At 42.2% G+C, this 21,881-nt stretch overlaps 1 protein-coding gene across 2 annotated transcripts in view; it reads right to left on the reverse strand.

Moving 5' to 3' along the window:
* The window catches only part of LOC122562082 (phosphoinositide 3-kinase regulatory subunit 6-like), a 95,626-nt gene extending 77,102 nt beyond the window's left edge, over positions 1 to 18,524 (reverse strand). For both annotated transcript variants that reach the window (XM_043714585.1, XM_043714584.1), the window contains exon 1: positions 18,439 to 18,524. The gene's annotated coding sequence lies outside the window, so the exon portion shown is untranslated. The remainder of the gene's footprint in view (positions 1 to 18,438) is intronic.
* Positions 18,525 to 21,881: the final 3,357 nt, after the last annotated feature.

Genomic DNA, 21,881 nt, shown 5'->3' on the forward strand with positions numbered 1-21,881 from the left:
GAAGGATCCCTTGGGGCCTTGGAGGGAAGTAAGGGGGGAGGTGTGGGCGCAAGTTTTGCATTTCTTGCGGTTGCAGGGGAAGGTGCCGGGAGTGGAGGTTGGGTTGGTGGGGGGTGTGGACCTCACGAGGGAGTGATGCAGACATGTATTCTTCACAATCGCATGGATCAGGCTTATTCTATCCAGTCTAATTGTACATTGAATACAAGTAATAATTCGGCTGGTGTACAAGTATATAACAAGATCACATCAAGAATGCAGAAAATAGAACCTAAAACCAACATCCTGTATGTGTTCAGGAGTGTGTCATTCTCAAAGTAGCAGTGATGTTCTTATCTGTCAAATCAGCCTAGAAAGTTATCAATCAGGCATTCATAATTAGAAACTAAACACAAAAAAAATTCTTTATCACTGAAGTCAAAGGGATATAAATGAAAATAGTTGACGATTTTCTTGATGATACGCATCCCAAGTGACAAGGAGAAATGCTACATTTAACAAACAATTGCTACTGTAGTAGGGAAGTTCAAATGTCTGGGAATAAAATCACATACTTATGATTATTTAATTAATTCAAACATTGCTTCTTTTGAGTGTATTCCTACTGCTCAAGGTGTTGGAGAATGAGAGAGAAGGGAGATTCTAGTGTCAGTTATTACTTAGACCTGCAATGCCTGAACAATAATAATATTGGATGTGGAATCCATAGTAGGTATCAAAGAAGTGGGCAAACATTTAAAGAAAAACTCAAAAATAAAGAGGAAATGGCAAGGGAATGGAACTAAGATGATTGTTCTTTCCGGATACCATGAGAAGCACAAGAGGTTTGAACATTATTTACAGGCTCGTCAGAAATGTAGATTTTATATTATGATCTTATTAACAGATGAAAGGATGAATTCTGAATACATGTGGATGCTATTTGAGATAATTGAATGTGGAAATCCCCATACAATATCAATTTTCATGGTTAAAGGAAACCCAAGGGTTTACAGTCAATGTCTTTGAAAGTGTTCACTGAATACAATAAAGTCACATATTTGGCACTCATTCAATGGTAAGTAATTTTCTGAAAACCTATTCTACAATGTAATACTACACTATAAAAAATTAGATTGTCCTATGGCAACCAACAGCAAAAACAAACTTCCCTCAGTCTTGGATAAGACTTCAAATAAGCGATTTGTTCCTTTTTGATTTGAGTCTGGGGTGAAACATTAGCTTTTAATTCTAAGGTGTTCACAATTCCAGTACTTGCAAAACCAAATCCACAGCTATTCTTCACCGGTAAAACTTCCCGAAGTGGAACTCAAACCTTTTACACACACTTTCAAATGCAAATACAATGATTGGCATGGTTTCCATATCTCTGATAACAAACATTAGGATTTTGTTTAAAGGAATTTTTTTTTAAGAACAATTGGGAATGTTTGGGCATGTCATACTTTTGTTGTTGCTTTTCAGTCTGTTCAAAGTAATAATTTACTTGGTGTTTGGCATCATGATTGGCTAATTTATGACATCTTCAAAATTGTATTAAGGTAGAGTGCTTTGTTGCCAGCATCAACACCAATTAAGCAGAATTTGGATATTTGTACCAGTGACCCATGAAACAAATAAACTTTTGGATTTTGTGAAGAGTGCAACTTTCAAGTCTCTTCTTGATAGAAAAGCTACAATGGGGTGAATGATTGTCCTTAATTATATCTAGCGTGCAACCTTGTTCATTGTTCAAATGAGAAACAACTTACTGTGCTTTAAAATTAAATGCTGTTACACACTAGAACATTTGTACCTGGTAGTGCACGGCAAGTATCCAAGTACTGACTGACATAAACTGGGTGCATTGTGTACTTATCAGCTCTGTAATGAACAGAGCAAGTAATAGAGCCAACTATTCAGACAGGTAAAATGGCTGAGCAAAGTAGGACATTTTTCTCAAAGACCACAATTGTCCCAGCGTTACATTTATGGCCATATACGTTTCAAAACAAATAAGATATTCTGTCAAGAGTCTCACAGCTGGAAATGCTTCTTAATTGTCACAATTGTTTAACACCGGAGAATGCTATCATAATTCATAGACAGTACTCATGTAAAATGGGTTTAGATTAGATTACTTTACAGTGTGGAAACAGGCCCTTCGGCCCAACAAGTCGACACGACCCGCCGAAGCGCAAACCACCCATACCCCTACATTTGCACCTTACCTAACACTACGGACAATTTAGCATGGCCAATTCACCTGACCTGCACATCTTTGGACTGTGGGAGGAAACCGGAGCACCCGGAGGAAACCCACGCAGACACGCGGAGAATGTGCAAACTCCACACAGTCAGTCGCCTGAGGCGGGAATTGAACCCGGGTCTCTGGCGCTGTGAGGCAGCAGTGCTAACCACTGTGCCACCGTGCCGCCCACAAACCTGTGTGTAAACCTGGTTATAAACCTGTGTAAACTGAAAATTGTCATAACTCCACATATACATTCTTTTAGAAAAAATATTCATGGGATGCGAACTTTGCTGGCTAAATGTAATATCCATGCGGAATTGCCCAGAGAGCAGTTAAGAATAGACCATACATTGCTGTTGGTCTGCAGTCACATATGGGCAAGATAAAGAGAAGGATAGCAAATTTCCTTCCTGATAGGACATTAGTGAACCAGATGGGTTTTCACAATAATGGTTATATGGTTGCCGTTAGGCTTGAATTTTATGGAATTAAAATTTCAGCATGATAGGATTTGAAGCCAAGTCCCCAGAACATTAGCCTATTAAATACATTGAGAGGGGAGGGAATGGCCTAGTGGTATTGTCACCAGACTTAATGTGGTGACCCAGGTAAAGGGTTTTGGGGACTGAGTTCAAATTCTTCGATGGCAGATGATGGAATTCGAATTCAACAAAAATCTGAAATTATGAGCCTAATGATAACCATGAAGCCATTGTCAATTGATGGAAAAATCCATCTGGTTCACTAACATCCTTTTGGGAAGGAAACTTCTGTCCTTACTTGGTCTGACCTACATGCAACTCCAGACCCACAGCAATGTGGTTGACTCTAACTGCCCCCTGGGAAATTAGGGATGGGCAATAAATGTTGGCCTGGCCAGTGACACCCACATCCCGTGAACAAATTAAGAAAACTTTGAGTGACTATTAAAAGTAATCTCACAGCGTTCCCCCCACGCAAACCTCCCCTAGAGCTTAGAACACCCTCAAAACCCTACTCTGCCACCTATCCAAGCACTGGGCCACCCCCACACACTGATATACAACCTCAGTCTGTCATCAACTGTAATGCATTAAACAACTCACCAAATAATAAATATTCAACGCAATTTATGCATTTAGAAAAACATTACAAGAAAAAAGGGAAAATTTAAAGGTTGGTACTTCAACTGATGTGTTTAATAGCTGTTATTAGTTATGATCTCTATAATGTTTGGATCTTTTAAAGACATGAATACAAATTGTTGTTGTCAGTTTGTTCCTGGGATGATGTTCCTTTTCTGTACAGTGTTGCTCACAAGGTGAGCGATTGAACAGAGCAAGATGCCAGTGATGGTTTAAGGACTACGACAGCATGTCAAACCTTTGGTGCTAGTTGTTTGAGTGTAAGGTATTTCTTTTCTCACATTTCAACAATGATGCATATCCTTAGCAGTGAACTCAGCCTGGTGACAAATTAGGCAAAACCTTTGCTAAATAATTCACAAATTCAACAAACAATTGCATTGTATCCACATCCACTGGTGATGTATTTCTGTTACAGCTCTCAGCTTATTAGCATCGAGAATTGTCTGGAAGTCCAAATCCTCATCCTTCCCATTACATTGGGCTCCCAGCTACATTTGACCTCTTGATAAGAGTGAGTATCATTCCATCATATACTCTCAAATTTATCTTTCAGGGTTTCATTTTAGTTGGTCACTGTCTTGAGCCACTTTACAGAGATTTATGAAGCTCATGAGGTTGCACAAGGCAGCAGTGTGTATTAGACACATCACATTCACTTGATGCCCTCCTCTGTTGTCATCAGTCTAACAGTCACAAACCATTTATCACCTTGGGACCTGACAATGCTAACCTGTTGCATGTTGTAAAGTGATTCATCTGAATTATTGGTTGACATCTCCCTAGGAGCCATCATTACCAACCAGTTTTGCCTCTTTTTTGTTGAACAAGTGAAATAGCGATGAGCTATGTTCATGGTAATGTGAAACTCTAGTTGTGGTTTGAATGCCAGCCATTCCTGCTGGCAAGATAGGAATTCCAATTGAAGGATGTCCGCGATAAACCAGAATTTCAGATCGGTATCTCTGGAATAGCTGCATGCCTTCTGGTCCATTGACTGCACCAACCAATCAGACGGAGCTAGGTCATACCAGAACACAAACTCACAGGCAGGCCAGCAGTGATAGCTGCAAGCATGCTTGTCTGTGAGCTGAATGAGTAAGAATTCATAAACATTTTTAATGTGGATGAACTGGACTGTTTAACTGCCTTTTACCAGGTTGTTGTATCATGTTTAAAGATGAAATATATAATGGTGAAACACAAAGCAAGGAATGGGGCTTTGCCCTGTTCAATTCCAACATTGGATGGCACCAAAAAAACTGCCACTGCTTGTGTTCAGAAAATCTAAGAAGCTATGTTGTTCTGCAAATGTGAAAATGTTAGTGATTAATTCAGTAAATGTCTAGCAAAACTAGTTGGGTGATCTCCAACTTTGTATTGGATCATACAGTTCAGAAGAGGTCCTTAGCCCCATTATTTTTGTCAATGCAGACACAATCTACTCTAAAATCTACAGTAGTCCCACTTCTAACATGTTATATTTCTAGTGCTCAAAATAATTTTTCAAGTTTGTGAGGTTTCCCATTTCAATTATCCTCCCAAACAATGTATTGTAAGGTTTGCACCATCCTCTGGGTAAAAGCACTTTTCCTCAAATTCCCTTTAAACCTCTTGCCTTTCTCTTTGAAAAGTTTGCTCCCTTGTTATTGATCCATTCAAGTAAGAGAACAGCTGCTTTCTATGCCCCTCAACCTCATACACTTCTATCAGTTCTCCTCTCAGCATTCTCCACTCTAAAAGAAATGAGCCTAGCTTCTCTTCATAGTTAAACTGCTCCAGCCCAGCAACATCCTGGTGAATCTCCTCTGCACCCTTCCAGTGCAATCACACCTTTCCGAGAACATGGAACATTACAGCGTAGTTCAGGCTCTTCGGCCCTTGATGTTGCGCGGACTCGTAAAACCAGTTTGAAACCCATCTGACATACACCATTCCATTTTCATCCATATGTTTATCCAATGACCATTTAAATGCCCTTAAAGTTGACTTACAGAACAGTATGGTGACCTGCTGTGGCCTAACCAAATGTCTGTACAGATCCAATATACCTATCTGCTCTTATAACAACACCTCAAATGATAAAGGTAAGTGTCCTGAATGCCTTCATTAACTTGGTAACCTGTCCTGCCAGCTTCAGGAATCTGTGGACAAGCAGCCCAAGATCCCTCTGTTCCTGAGCTTCCTAATGTCCTGCCATACATTGAGTACTCCCTTCAGTTGTTACTTAAATTTTATCTACCGCTGATCCGTCCTTCTGACTAATCCATCTGTACCCTCCTGTAAACTAAGACTTTCTTCTTTACTGTCAACCATCAGGCCAAACTTCATGTTATTCATAAACTTACTTATCATCTCTTCCTCCCACCCCCACATTTTCTTCTATAGCTTTTATATATACTTTGAGATGTTATTCAGGACTTTGGACAAAATGCATCAATTGACGAAAGGGAAGATTATTACCCTGATGACCGTGAAGAGCTTGGCAAATGCCCATCTGCATGCCCACCTGAACTTGAGCTGAAGCCTCAAATGCCTTTGAGATTTTCTAGGATTTTGCACTGCAGCATGGAAACCTGTTTGATTGCAATCATGTCTGATAGTGGAGTCAGCTACAGACATTATTCCAAACGGAAAAGATTGCTTTTACGCTGCACAGTCAAGTCATTGTAACATGCAAATAAATTGAAAAAATAAGATACTTTTCACATATTTACTGCTGAGTTTTAAAAATAAAACGTACAGCATATTTAAAAGCTAATCAATTTATATTGGGATTTCCTCAGCTATCCTAAAGCTCTGCTGGTTATTAATTTATTGGTGGCCCCTCTCCAAGTTGACTTACCACAATTTTACTATATTTGCACTTACGATTCAGCTTCTTGCAGTTAGGCCACTGCTTTCCCTAGACTGGACATCCTTGTTAGGCCACTGCTTTCCCTAGACTGGACATCCTTTCATGTCTTATATGGTGTCCTTTGCATTATTCACATTCTGTATTTTGGCCTTGCGATTTCTGTTGACCCTACTAGAAATATTTTATCCTTTTACCAGTATGTGTCAGCCTGGAATGTTTCTTAGCATAACTCAATACATTGTCTGTTCAGTGTTTAATAATCTAGAGCTGATGATTGACTATCTCAGAGCTTCTGCACATGTCAATAGCTTCCTTGAGAGTATGTTTCTCCCCTCTCAAAATGTTGTGTGCTCATGGCACGATTTCTAATGCCTAGACTATCCCTTTTCTAATTAGATCATCTCTTAATTGCCCAAATTTACAGGATTCAGTTGGATGTGTCAGTGCCATCACATAGTTCGCCTCTCCCTTTCTATCCTGAAATTAAACTCATATCATTTAGAAGTAGAATTAATACAGGCTCCAGTGTATGACTTCAAATCTCTTCTGTTTGGTTCTCTGCTCCTCAGTGAGATCTAGGGTGTAACACAGTTTATAATACCCCTTCCCCAGGTCTGATAACAGGATTGCAACTCCAAGTTGTTCAATTTTTAAAAAATTCTATAGTTTGCCACTGAGACAAGGACAACATTCAATTCTGTTGGTTGTCTCCTTTTATCTCAGTAGTAGACAGACTGACTAAATCATATGAAGCCATTATGTTTGCCCAACACTTCAAACTTTGTAGTGCCAATTCTTTGTTGCCTTTTTTGAAAATATTAGCTCGCTTGTCTTACAGCTCTGAAAATCCATAAATTTCAGGTGGACAGCTCTGACATTTTATTTCAAGTGACATGATGAATGGCTGCCAGAAACAAAAGTGAAATCAAGTTACAGCAGTAGTAAAACTCACATGACTACAGCAAGCCAGCCGATATGCAATGCTGGAAAATGGGATGAGGAGAGATGGGTGCCTGAAGGAGAGCACAGACGTGATGGGCTGAAGGAACTTTTGTCATTGTTGTAAAAACTCCATGACACTGTGGCTCAAATCATATCAGGATTCAGACCCAGTTTGGGAGCAATTTCAAAATGGTGGTCGTTGAGGCCCCCCTCTAGATTCTGACACCTCCAGGAAAACCATAATAGGTGGAGGAGAGGAGGGGAGTGTATTTGTCTCCAATTAACAGCATAGTAAACTCCTTCAGGAGCTTGTTAAGAGGCTGTAAGGTGGCACTGTAATGATTAACAAAGATCTTTGTGATCCCAAACAAAATCAGCTACACACATTATTAGTGCACAGCTATCAGGTTTGCAACAAGCCAATGGAAACGTTTTGAACACTTAAAATCATTGGGCCTACAGGAATCCTGGGCCGAGTCAAGCGCAGTAGCCGAGTTTTGCCACATCGCATTTCACTTCAAGGCTTAATGCTGCCTGCCCATTTAAGGAGTTGCTTATCTTCGGCAGGTCCCAATATGGATGATTCCATCCTTTGCTGCCAGTACCATGTCGACACATCCTCCCTTCTGGAGGTGGTGTGGGCAGGTGGTGAGATAATTACAATGAGAGCATCTATATTCAAAAGTAGCACGGCACGAGTGATGGAAATGGAGGTGCTGGGACAGGACCCGCAATTCATCTGGTTGTTGGGTTCCTGGTTCAGCTTTGAAGTCTCACAGCACGAGGTGGAACACAGGAAAGGAAACCACGTACTGATTACCACGTCCTGCATCTGCCTCCTCTCACCCCAGCCCCTCCCAACCCACTCAGCTGATTCAGTACTCCTCCATTTGGAGGGTTGTAATTGTCCAGAATGCATTCTGGATGGGGTACTTCAATGTCCATCACCAAGGGCGACTTGCTAACACCAACACTGTCTGAGTCCCAACAAATATCTACCTACAGCAGGGGGGATGGGAAACCAATATTAGGGAAAAACCTACTGGACCTTGTCTTCAGTAATCTACTTGTAGTAGACACATCTTTCCATTGTAGTGCAGTTAGGAGTGATAACTTTGCAATTACTTTGGAGACCAACCTCCATCAAGTTTCAAGATTTAAAAATATCAATTAACTCAAGACTCAAGTCATCACTAGTAGCTGAACTGTACAAATGAAAATCTATCATCTCATAGCCTCGCATATTCCCCACTCTACCATGACCATAAAGCCAGGGAATTGACTCTGTTTAATGACATGTAAGAGGGTGTATCAGAAGCAGTACCAGGCATTCCTGAAAATAAGGTGTCAACACAAGACCATTTTCATGTCAAGCAGTGGCAGCAGCATGTGATAGACAAGGCTAAGTGATCCCACAACCAACAGATCGGATCAAAGCCCTCCAGTCCTGGCAAATCCATCTGGGAATAGCAGTATACAATTAACTGGAGGAGCAGGTTCCATAATCATACCTATTCTCAATGGTAGGGAATCCCAAAACATCAGTGCAAAAGGGAAGGCTGAAGCATTTACGGATCACTTCAGCCAGAAGTACTGAGTAGCTGGTCCAACTTGGGCTCCTGTTTTGGTCCCAGCATCACCAATGAATCTGACTGGCTCCATATAATACCAGGAAAAGGCTGAAGACACTAACTATCGCAAAGGCTATGAGCCAGATAACATTCTGCAATAACACCGAAGATTTGTTCTCCAGAACTAGCCTTATCCCGAGCCGAAGTGTTCCAGTACAGCTTTGGCACTGACCCAGCCATGTGGAAAATTGCCTGGCATGACTTGCATATAAAATGCAGAGTAAATCCAATCTGACCAATTACCACCACATTAGGCTACTCTTGATCATCAAAGTGATATAAGGTGTCATTGACAATATTCTGAAATAGCACTTACACAGCATTAACCCGCTCACTAACACTCTGTTTGGATTCTGCCAAGGCCACACAGCTCCAGACCTCATTAAATCCTTGGTCCAAACATGGTCAAAGAGAGCAGAACTCCAGAAATGAGGGAGAGTGATTAACCTAGACATTAAAGCAGCATTTGACTGAGTATGGCATCAAGGTTAATTCCAAACAAAATTAATAGTCACAGGCACAAAACAAGGCTCATTGTAGAAACTCAGCATGGATTGTAAAGGGGAATTCAGAGAATTCAGGGGAATTTGACCAATTTGGTAGATTTTTATAATATATTTTGATCTCTGCCAATAAATTCTGTATTTGTATCTGTGCGTTTCTCTCTTACTACACCCGACAAAGGGACTACATTCTGAAAGATTGGGATTTCAAATAAACCTGCTGGACTGTAACCTGGTGTCATGTGATTCTGACTATAGCCAAATGAAAGCAGCAAGGCCGTTGAATTCAACCTGCTGCCGCTGAGTGGCCAAACAACTGACTGTTCATATTCTTACTTTATATTATGAATTCTTATTTGACCAATCTAACTTGCCCCACCCTAATCTGTATTGATGTCTGTGAACTTGGTGTGTGTGTCTAAGTCTGTGCAACAATGCATTTAATTTGTTATACTTCGAGGTATAGTCATGTACAGCACAGAAATATCCCTTCAGTCCAACTCGTCTATGCTGACCAGATATTCTAAATTAATCTAGTCCCATTTGCCAGCAATTGGGCAAAATTTCTGTAAATCATTCCTATTTGTATTCCCATCTGGATTCCTTTTGAAATGCTGTCATTGTACCAGCCTCCACCACTTCCTCTGGCAGCTCATTCCATACACACACCACCCTCTGCATGAAAACGTTGCCCCTTAGGTCCCTTTTAAATCTTTCCCATCTCACGTTAAGCCTATGCCCCCTAGTTTCCCTCCCCTGGGGAAAAGACCTCAATTTCACTCTATTCATGTCTTTCATGATTTTATAAACTTCTAGGGTCAACCCTCAGTCTTTGGCGCTCCAAGGACAATCTCCAGCCTATTCAGTCACAGCGCCAGAGACCTGGGTTCAATTCCCGCCTCAGGCGACTGACTGTGTGGAGTTTGCGCATTCTCCCCATGTCTGCGTGGGTTTCCTCCGGGTGCTCTGGTTTCCTCCCCAATCCAAAAATGTGCAGGTCAGGTGAATTGGCCATGCTAAATTGCACGTAGTGTTAGGTGCAGGGGTAAACATAGGGGAATGGGTCTGGGTGGGTGCGCTTCGGCGGGTCGGTGTGGACTTGTTGGGCCGAAGGGCCTGTTTCCACACTGTGAGTAATCTAAAAAAAACTAATCTACAGCTCATACTTAATCAGTTTAAATGTAACAAAGCAAAGATCTCTGTTTTTTAAACTCAAAGCTTGCTTGATTAATTATTTTATAATCACAGCACGCAAACTGTTAAGCTATAACTGAATTAGCAATTCTATCCTTCTCAAACAAAAGGAAATTTATTGCAGTCAAATGAGCAGAGGCCAAACAGCAGTCTACACCAATTCAATTGTTAAATTTAAATCCAAGACACGCGAGGCTTCTTTTTCAGCAAAGGGTATCGGGGTTATGGGCTCAAGGCAGGCAAATGGGGTGAGGCCACAGATCAGTCACGATCTTATTGAGGGGTGGAACTGATTCGAGGGGCTGAATGGTCTCCTCTTAACAGTTTGCGTGCTGTGATTATAAAATAATTAATCAAGCAAGCTTTGAGTTTAAAAAACAGAGATCTTTGCTTTGTTACATTTAAACTGATTAAGTATGAGCTATAGATTAGTTTTTTTTAGATTACTCACAGTGTGGAAACAGGCCCTTCGGCCCAACAAGTCCACACCGACCCGCCGAAGCGCACCCACCCAGACCCATTCCCCTATGTTTACCCCTGCACCTAACACTACGTGCAATTTAGCATGGCCAATTCACCTGACCTGCACATTTTTGGATTGGGGAGGAAACCGGAGCACCCGGAGGAAACCCACGCAGACACGTGTGAGATTTGTTTACAAATTTACCTGAATCTTAAGAAAAATCTAATGGTGATGAATTAATAAAGCTGAATAATCTACATCAAGGCAGGGCTTACTGTGTATTCTCAACTTACAGTTACACAGATTGAGTCTGGTATATGGCACTGTATTCACATGTTGAGAAACCCATGGTAGCAGCTCCCTGCCTGACCCCATCTGTGTTATTTTTACAAATTTGGTTGATGAGTTGTTGGCACCACTCATTAAGCCATTGTTTATTGCCCATCCCTAATTGCCATTGTTAGACTTGTTAGACCATTTCAAGGTGGGTAGCGAAGTAATAACTGCATTACTGTGGGTCTGGAGTCACAGAGGAGCGACATGGTAGTTCAATGGTTAGCACTGGTGTTTCACAGTGCCAGGCACCCAGGTTCAATTCCAACATTCTCCCCATGTCTGTGTGGGTTTCCACCAGGGGCTCTGGTTTCCTCGCCCAATCCAAAGATGTGCAATTCGGTGGACTGGCCATGCTAAATTACCTATAGTGTTCAGGGATGTGGAGTTCAGATGTGTCAGCCATGGGAGATGCAGGTTTAAGGGATAGGGTAGGGGGATGGGTCTGGGTGGGATGCTCTTTGGCAGGTCGGTGTGGACTTGTTGGGCTGAATGGCCTGTTTCCATGCTGCATGCATTCTACGATTCTATTTTATCCTGTCATTGTGAAATACTTCTGTGTCCCTTCTTGAGATTGCTCTTGTTAACCTTGCGATTTAATTATTCATAATCACTCCACAAATGTTCGAACATAAAAGGCTTTCCATCTCATCGACCTGAACTTATTAGTTTAAATACACACAATGTCTAACAGCTTTGATAACACTCTTTTGAAAAAATAGTCATACCAGACTCAAACAATTATCTTTGTTTCTCTCCCTACAAATGCTGCCAGACCTGAGTTTTTCAAACAGCCTATGGTTGTTTCAGATTTATAGCATCCTCAGTGCTCAGCTTTTATTCAATATTTAATGTTATATTTACACAAGGTGCAGTATCTTGTAATTTTAACTTCAGTGGGCTGTTAAGCCACCAGCTCTATCTCCTATAATGACTGCTCTTCTTCCTTGGCAACTTTTTCATCCTCAGTTTCTTGTCCAAGAGGTACTCTAGTTACACAACATCTGGTCACAAACGTCTTTCCCAATCTGTTACTCTCCGATCCCCATTTACCATATTAGCTTATCTTTCTGTCTCTGTACATCTGTGTTTTTGTTTTGAGTCAATCCATGGTCAAGAACCTGCACACAAATGATTGTTGCACAAAGGTTACCAATGCTATGTTGGGACAGAGTTGTCTTTGCATAGTATCATCTGTGCCTGGACAGTCCTATTTGGAGTACACTCTACTTACCCCAGATAAGAAGGGGACTTAAAAAGGTGTTCTTGAAATAGATGCCCTGCTGTCTTGTTTGTGAAATCATATCCTCTGGGATTACTATCTTTGTGATTAAACAAAAAAAAAATTTGAAATTTTGCAACTTGGAATGTATGAACCCTTATGGATAACCTCAAGAATGACGGTCCAAGAAAGAAGAATAGCAATTGTATCACAAAAAAAGTTATCCGGACTCCAGATGCCCATCATTGTTGACAGTGAGAGCTGATTTCCTGGAAAACAATAGCTTTAAAAAAAACCAAAAGGGCTATACACATTCTTGACTACATATCCAAGGATGAACAGGCTGAAAGTGATCCATGTGCCCATCCAGTTGGTTTCACCATCCATAAAGGATGATGGATGTGCTGTTAGAGCTCTTTAATTATAATTATATAAATGAAAAAGTTTTGACACTTCACCTGCAGACTGACCATGACCAATATGCCACTGCCATCACTGCTTATTTCCTGACTCTGGACTCAGACAACTCACCTTCCTCTGTATACACTCAGATTTGTCTGTACGGTCCTCATACATAATTATTTACTGATGTTGGTTCTCTCTCATTTTGAAGGATATGGAGGTGTTGGTTTTGGATTGGGGTGGACAAAGTTAAAATTCACAACACCAGATTATAGTCCAACGGGTTTATTTGGAAATACAAGCTTTCAGAGTGCTTAAGATGGATAGCTAGTGGGGCAGGATCATAGAACATAGAATTTATAGTAAAAGATCAAGGTGTCATACAACTGATGCGATTCATTGAATAAGTCTAGGTTTAATTCTTGTATCAGTACAGAGTCTTGGGAACAGGGAGAGGTGCAGCATAAGGGTCTGACAGGGCCTTACAAGAATTATTGAAGAGTATGAGTAACAACTAACTTTGATGCTATAGATCATGTGGGGAGGAGACTATGCATGGATTTGAATGGATCTGAATATATTTCTGTGATGTTGTATAAAGTCTACAAATATGTAATAAACTAGAATCTGTTAACATATAGTAGACTCTGTCATCTCTACTAGTTAGAGCCTTAAGATGGATAGCCTCCATTTGGAGAAAGTGAGGACTGCAGATGCTGGAGACTAGGGTCAAAGAGTGTGATGCTGGTAATGTACAGCCGGTCAGGCAGCATCCAAGGAGCAGGAGAGTCAACGTTTCAGGCTTAAGCCCTACATCAGGAATGAGGTTTGTGGGCCAAGGAAGTTGAGAGATAAATGGGATGGGGCTGGGGGAAGGTAGCTGAGAGTGTAAAAGGTAGATGAAGGTGGGGGTGAAAGTGATATGTCAGAGAGGAAGGTGGAGTGGATAGGTTGGAAGGAAGATGGACAGGTAGGACTGGTCAAGAGAGCGGGGTGGGGTGGCTGAACACCTTAACTCCCCCTCCCACTCTGGCAAGGACATGCAGGTCCTGGGCCTCCTCCATCGTCAAACCCTAACCACCCAATGCCTGGAGGAAGAATGCCTCATCTTTTGCCTTGGGACTCTCCAATCACACGGGATCAATGTGGATTTCACCAGTTTCCCCATTTCCTCTACCCCCCACCTTATCCCAGTCCCAACCTTCCAACTCAGCACTGCCCTCGTGAATGGTCCTGCCTGCCCATCTTCCTTCCCAGCTATCTGCTCCACCCTCCTTTCCGACCTATCACTTTCACCCCCACCTTCATCTACCTGTCGCATTCCCAACTCCCTTCCCCCCACTCCCATCTCCCTCCCATTTGTCTCTCAGCCCCATTGGCTCACAAGCCTCATTCCTGGTGGTGGAGAGCTTATGCCCGAAACATTGATTCTCCTGCTCCTCGGTTGCTGCCTGACCTGCTGTACTTTTCCAGCACTGTGCTCTTCGATAGCCTCCATTCCAACTCTTACAACAGTCTGCTATCTGTCATAACAATATGGAGTGAATATGTTACTGAGGTTAAGGTCAGGAAGGGTTAAAGAGTCTGGTGCCTGGGCAATGTGTGGGATATGTGAGAGCTTAATACTGGGGGGGTGAATAGGGAGAAAGAGGGCTAGTGGTAATGGGGCAGAGGTGGTTATGGTCTGTGGCTGGAGAGTACTAGAAAATAAGGAGGAAATTAGGATGTTGGAATTTTTTAAAAAAATGCTACAGAGTTGTATGTAAAAACCACGAACACGCAAATGAGAAGTAGGACTTAATGCAAGACTAAACAGTGGCAAGATACTAATTCTTCATTTACCCATCAAGTTTGCAAAGTTTACAGCATTCAAATATGGTATTAAAAAGCCAATAATGAAATATAAGTATCATTATCACTGAGAACGTATACATATCTAATCGCTAGAGTTTTAAAAACTTAACACTCATCCCGGTATAAGGTTGACTCAGGGCATGGTGAAAAAGGAAACATTGTAGTCAACTGGTGAACAAGCTTGTGACCACATACCTAGTGTGGGACAGAAATGCAAGTTAAGAAATCTGAGCAAAGTCAGGTGAGTGACAAATTAAATGATTTTAAGTGCTGTTCCCAACCAGAAATCTGCATGCAGAACATTTGACTGTTGAAATCAAATGAAAGTATGGTTTTCACTCTGTGGATGTGTAGAACATTCCCTCAGTCCTACTAGATGCACATGTGTAAGTAAAGTATAACACAGATTTAAGTTTACACGTAATCCACTTTCAAAAATGGAAGTACAGAGATATGAATCAAGAGACAACACAGGAAGCTACAACCAGGAGTATGTATGGGGCTCTTGTGGCAGTGGTAGGTGTTCCTATCTCTAAGCTAAGAGTCCAGAGTTCAAGGCCCATCTGCTCCAGCGGTGTGTCCTAACATACATGAACAGTGATTTTAAAAATCTATAAACTCTAGTCAGGAGGCATAATCATGGTGTGGGGACTCAAGTGTGAACAACAGGCAAAACTTGCAATAAATTAGAAGTCATAGAGTCAGAGATGTACAGCACGGAAACAGACACTTCAGTCCAACCTGGCCATGCCGACCAAGTATCCTAAATTAATCTAGTCTTATTTGCCAGCACTTTGCCTATATCCCTCTAAACCATAGTGGTTCTTGCACCCATTCAGATGCCTTTTAAATGTTGTAATTGCATCAACCTCCATTCCCCCTCAGCCTAAACCTATGCCCTCTCATTCTGAACTCGCCCAACCCAGTGAAAAGACCTTGTTTATTTACCCTATCTGTGCCCCTCATGATTTTATACACCTCTATAAGGTCACCCCTCAGTCTCCAACGATCCATGGAAAACAGCCCCAGCCTATTCAGCCTCTCCCAATAGCTCAAACCCTCCAACCTTGCAATATCCTTGTGAAACTTTTCTGAACCCTTTCAAGCTTCACAACATCCTTCCTATAGCAGGGAAACCAGAATTGCATTCAGTATTCCAAAAGTGGCCAAACCAATGTCCTGTACAGCCATAACATGACCTCCCAACCCCTGTACTCAATACTCTGACCAATAAAGGAAAGCATACTAAACACCTTCTTCAATATCCTATCTGCCTGAACCTCCACTTTCAAGGAACTATGAACCTGCACTCCTTTTGTTCAGCAACACTCCCCAGAATCTTACCATTAAGTGTATAAGTCCTGCTCTGATTTGCCTTTCCAAAATGCAGCACCTCACATTTTGCAAAATTGAACTCCATCCTTGGCCCATTGGCCCATCTGATCAAGATCCCGTTGTACTCTGAGGTAACCTTCTTCGCTATCTACTACACCTCCAATTTTGGTGTTATCTGCAAACTTACTAACTATGTTCACATCTAAATAATTTAGATAAATGATGAAAAGCAGTGGACCCAGCACCGATCCTTGTAGCACACCACTGGTCACAGGCCTCCAATCTGAAAAACAACCCTCCACCACCACCACCCTCTGTCTTCTACTTCCGAGCCAGTTCTGTATCCAAATGGCTAGGTCTTCATGTTTTCCATGAGATCTAATCTTGCTAACCAGTATCCCATGGGGAACCTTGTCAAACACCTTACTGAAGTCCATATAGATCACATCTACTGCTCTGTCCTCATCAATCCTCTTTGTTACTTCTTCAAAAAGCTCAATCAAATTTGTGAGATATGATTTCCCAAGCACAAAGCCATGTTGACTATCCCTAACCAGTCCTTGCCTTTCCAAATACATGTACATCCTTTCCCTCAGTATTCCCTCCAACAACTTGCCAACCATTGATGTCAGGCTCACTGGTCTATCGTTCCCTGGTTTTTCCTTACCACCTTTCTTAAATACTGGCACCATGTTGGCTAACCTCCGGTCTTCCAGCACTTCACCTGTGACTATCGCATCTTCCAACTTTCTCACCAAGTGCCCAGCAATCACTTCCCTAGCTTCCCACAGAGTTCTGGGGTACACCTGATCATGTCCTAGGGATTTATCCACATTGATGGGTTTTAAGACATCCAGCACCTCCTCCTCTGTAATAAGGACATTTTTCAAGATGTCACTATCTATTTCCCCACAATCTGTATCTTCCATGTCCTTCTCCACAGTAAACACTAACGCAAAATACTTGTTTAGTATCTCTCCCATCTCCAAATCAACAGCACATAATGTTGCTCACGGGAAATGACGGCACAGCTTAGAATTCAGAAGAAGCAGAACTGGAGCCTGGAAGATGTCACATGGTTATAATCATTGCTCCCCTTTTAAAGTCATATACAAATTACAGCATAACAACTCTCTCAGTTTCCATCAAAAAACGATGGAATTGGAAATGTTGACAGGAGATGTGCACTGATATTTTAAAAATTGACAAATTCTGGCTCATGGAGGTAAAAACTGAAGTGTGACTAATATTAGCGGAGAAACAGAAAATGTTTGGACCAATAAATATGGACAGTATTTAAATTATGAATTTGTTCACTATTTTATGATAACATTAACGTGTGTATTTAACAATAGTGTGAGAGATGAGGAACTGTGTCATGGGAGTGGAATGAGTCTCCTTGAGGCGCGACAGTGGAGACCCTCTGTAGTATCTCCAGCTCATTAGGTGACTCGGAACAGGAGGTAAATCTCCTCTCCGAGGAGTCGCAGGGAATGCTGCAGCGGTTTGAGGGAGTGAACTTGATCTCAGGTTAAACGGGTAAGGTGACCAGCATTCTCTCCGAGCTCGCCATACACTCTGGATCCCTCAGGATTGGCATCTGGCTGTCCATTCATCCCAGTATTGACACTGAAGCAAGTGAGGACTGCAGATGCTGGAGATCAGAGTCGGGAGAGTGGTGCTGGAAAAGCACAGCAGGTCAAAAGCCCTTCATCTTAAGCCGGAAACGTCGATTCTCCTGCTCCTCTGATGCTGCCTGACTTGCTGTGCTTTTCCAGCACCACTCTCTCGACCCTCACAAATAGAACAAATAGAAAACATGACTTCTCCGAAGAAAGGTAACACTTTAAAATAAAACTAAACACCGGCAAAGTCGAACACATCTGTCTGGATTATACGCACCAACATTGTTTCAGGTGTAGTTTAATTTGAACCAAATGCAGATATGTTGAGCTGTCCCTTGCTTTCCCGCTGCGACATGATAAACGGGTCAATGTTTCACACTCAAACTGCGCATTTGCAGTTCCGAGGGTTTCTTTATCATCGCACGATTTAGCTACACTTCTGATACCATTTTCAACAAGAGACATCAGCGATGTCCCACAACATTCCTACCACTTTCTCGTTTAAATTTGCGCACCTCTTCTTTAAAAAAATCTTGTTTCTCTGTTTCAGCACCTTTGCAACCAACCCTGGGTACCCATTTCACACCTCAGGGGTAAAACTAATGCAAAGTCAAAAGCATAACCCACCGCTAGACAATTAAAACAACAGGTTCACACTAAAGCAGTGCTTTTTGTTACAAACAAAAAACAGATAGAAAACATAAATGGCTCTGGACTGACCCGTTCAATCTGTCATCTTAAATTTGCAGTCGTTTATAACTTCCAATCCCAACTGTGGATGTAGTGAGTAACAGCAATTTCCAAACTACCTCGGCTTGAAATCGTAAAAGTCATAGAGTCACTTGAGCTCGGTCAGAGAAAGTCCCGCCTACACCGCCGGGCGCACCGGCCATTGGAGTAAACTCCCAATGTCAATTTCTCATTGGTTTAACCTGGCCTCAATCAATCCCATATCGGGAAGTAAGTTTAGAAAATAAAATGACCGGAGTGAACCGCCGTTGTATCGCTGTGCTGGGAAAATCCAGAAAAGAAGTCATTGAAGTAGATTATTAGTTCAGAGTATTCGAGGTTATTAATCATTTCTGGAATTAGCGAGCAGGTTCAGGCAGCACCTATTGGAGAGAAAAGCAAGGTTAACGTTGTGAGCGGAGCCCTTTTGATCAGAACTGGGAAAAGTTGGAGATGTAATCATTTGTGCGCAATGGTGAGTGGGTCAAGGACAAAGAAAGATCAGTGATAGGGTAGGAGTCCGGAGAGATTGCTTCGCAGAACAGAGCCCAAGCAGAATACTGGGGCAGTGCCAGGAACGGAATCAAAATCGGGGGTAGGTCAGCCTCTGGGACTCAGTATTGTTGCAATCATTCATCCAGAAACCTGGAAAATGCCTATAATTAGATAACGAGACACTGTTCCCAGAGTTAAAGTTGAATGTCACTGCAGCAGCGCTAGCCGCAGGCCGAGGACAGGGATGTCAGTGTGAGTGCAAACGGGAGAACTGAAATGACAAGTAACTTGGGGTCATGCCTGCTGGTTGCACAGAGATGTTATCAAAGTCATCTAATCGAGGTTGGACTTCTGAATGCAGAAGAAACCCCATTATGGGGAGCAAGTACAGTAAAATCAATTGAAAGAAGTACATATAAGTTACTGCTTCACAGGAGGGCGAGGTAGTATGTGAGGCCTTGTATTTAGAATCCCTACAGTGTGGAAACAGGCTGTTCTGCCCAACAAGTCCACACAGACCCTCCGAAGAGTATCCCACCAAGCCCATTCTCCATGACTCTACATTTACCCCTAACTAATCCATCAAACCTAGACATCCCTGAGCACTATGGGCAATCTAGCATTGCCAATTCACCAAACCTGCACATAGCGTTGTAGAGATGTACAGCACACAAACAGACCCTTTGGTCCAATTTATCCATGCCAACCAGATATCCTAAATTAATCTAATCTGATTTGCCAGCACCCGGCCCATATCCCCCAAACCCTTCCTGTTTATATACCCATCCAGATGCCTTTTAAGTGTTGCAATTGTACCAGCTTCCACCACTTCCTCTGGCAGCTTATTCCATAAATGTACCACCCTCTGTGTGAAAAAGTTGCCCTTAGGTCTCTTTTATATCTTTCCCCTCTCACCATAAAACTATGCACTTGAGTTCTGGACTCTCCCATCCCAGGGAAAAGACTTTGTCTATTTACCCTATCCATGCCCCATGTGACTTTATAAACCTCTATAAGGTCACCCCTGAGCTTCCAACGCGCCAGGGAAAATATCCCCTGCATATTCAGGCTCTCCCTATAGCTCAAACCCTCCAACCCTGGCAACATCCTTGTCGATGTTTTCTGAATCCTTTCAAGTTTCACAGCATCCTTCTGATAGGAAGGAGACCAGAATTGCATGCATCATCTTTTGGATTTTGGGAGGAAACCCTTGCAGACACAGAGAGAATGTGCAAATTCCACACAGACAGTCACCTGAGGTTGGAATCAAACCCAGGTCCCTGGTACTGTGAAGTAGCAGTGCTAACCACTGAGCCACCATGCCATATTGTGAGAACAGAGGCAGGAAAAGGACAGGTATTACATCTTCTGCATTTGTAGGGAGAATGTTGAGGGCAAGGAAAGAAGTGATTGAGGAGTGGACCACAATGTCAGAAGGAAATGGTACCTTCATGGAGCTGAGGGGGTAGGGAGAGTTGGAGATGTCTTTGGTGGTGACATCATACTGGACCTGCCAGTAATGATAAATATGGAAGCTGCTGAGGTAAAAGATGAGGACAGGGAATACCCTCATGTGGCTCTGGGAAGAAGCAGAAGGGATGAAGAGAAGATGTATCATGAATGTAAACTTGGACCAGGGAAAGGGTGAGGAATTTTCAATTGAGGAATTGCTGATATGGAAAGTTACATCAGCACAAAGAAGAAAGAGGCAGAGATACTGGGAGAATAGAATGGAATCCTTACAGTGCATGCGGCAGTAGAGTCAAGCAAACTGTGACTGTCAGTAAGCCTATAATGAATATTATTAGTTCAAATGCTTTCCTTTATTGGTCAGAGTATTGAGTATAAGAGTTGGGAGGTCATGTTGCAGCTGTACTGGACATTGGTTAGGCCACTTTTGGAATATTGCATGCAATTCTGGTTTCCTTCCTATTAGAAGGGTGTTGTGAAATTTGAAAGGGTTCAGAAAAGATTTACAAGGATGTTGCTGGGCTTGGAGGATTTGAGCTATAGGGAGAGGCGGAACAGGCTGGGACTGTTTTCCCTGGAGCGTCGGAGGCTGAGGGGTGACCTTATCGAGGTTTACAAAATCATGAGGAGCATGGATAGGATGGGATGGGGAGTCCAGAACTAGAGGGCATGGGTTGAGGGTGAGAGGGGAAAAATATAAAAGAGACATAAGGGCTAACTTTTTCATGCAGAGAGAGGTACATGTATGGAGTGAGCTGCCAGAGGAAGTGGTGGAAGCTGGTACAATTTCAACATTTGAAAGGCATCTGGATGGGTATATGAATAGGAAGGGTTTGGAGGGATATGGGCCAGGTGCTGGCAAGTGGGACTAGATTAGATTATAGGTTAGGATATCTGGTTGGCATTGAATGGTCTGTTTCCATGCCATACATCTCTATGTCTCTATGCTCTGTCACTAGAAATGGAAGAAATGAAGACAAGGAGGGAGAAGGATAGTTGGAGAAGGAACGTGTGAAAAGTGGAAATTGGGAGCAAAGTTGATGAGCTTTTTCAATTCAGGTTAAGAGCAGGGCGTGTCATTGATACACATCAATATAGAGGCAAAAGAGTTGAAGGAATGGGCCTGAGTAGGACCAAAGTGAGGAACGTTTCATGCAAGCTGTACAAAAGGCAGCTGCTAAGACCCAAATGGATATATTAACACCTTTTGATTTGGAAGAAATGAGCTGAATTCATTGAGAAATTTTTCAATGAGAGATGCCACTGACTTGAAACATTGACTCCGTTACTCTCTCCACGGGCCATCTGCCCTGCTAACTAGTTTTTGCAGCTTCTTCTTGTTTCTTATTTCCAGCGTCTACAGATATCTGTTTTGGATGTAGGTTTGCTCGCTGAGCTGAAAGGTTCATTTCCAGATGTTTCATTACCTAATTAGGTAACATCTTTCAGTGGACCTCATGAAAATTCCT

Source organism: Chiloscyllium plagiosum, chromosome 24, assembly GCF_004010195.1.
Source record: "Chiloscyllium plagiosum isolate BGI_BamShark_2017 chromosome 24, ASM401019v2, whole genome shotgun sequence".
Taxonomy (NCBI): Eukaryota; Metazoa; Chordata; class Chondrichthyes; order Orectolobiformes; family Hemiscylliidae; genus Chiloscyllium; species Chiloscyllium plagiosum.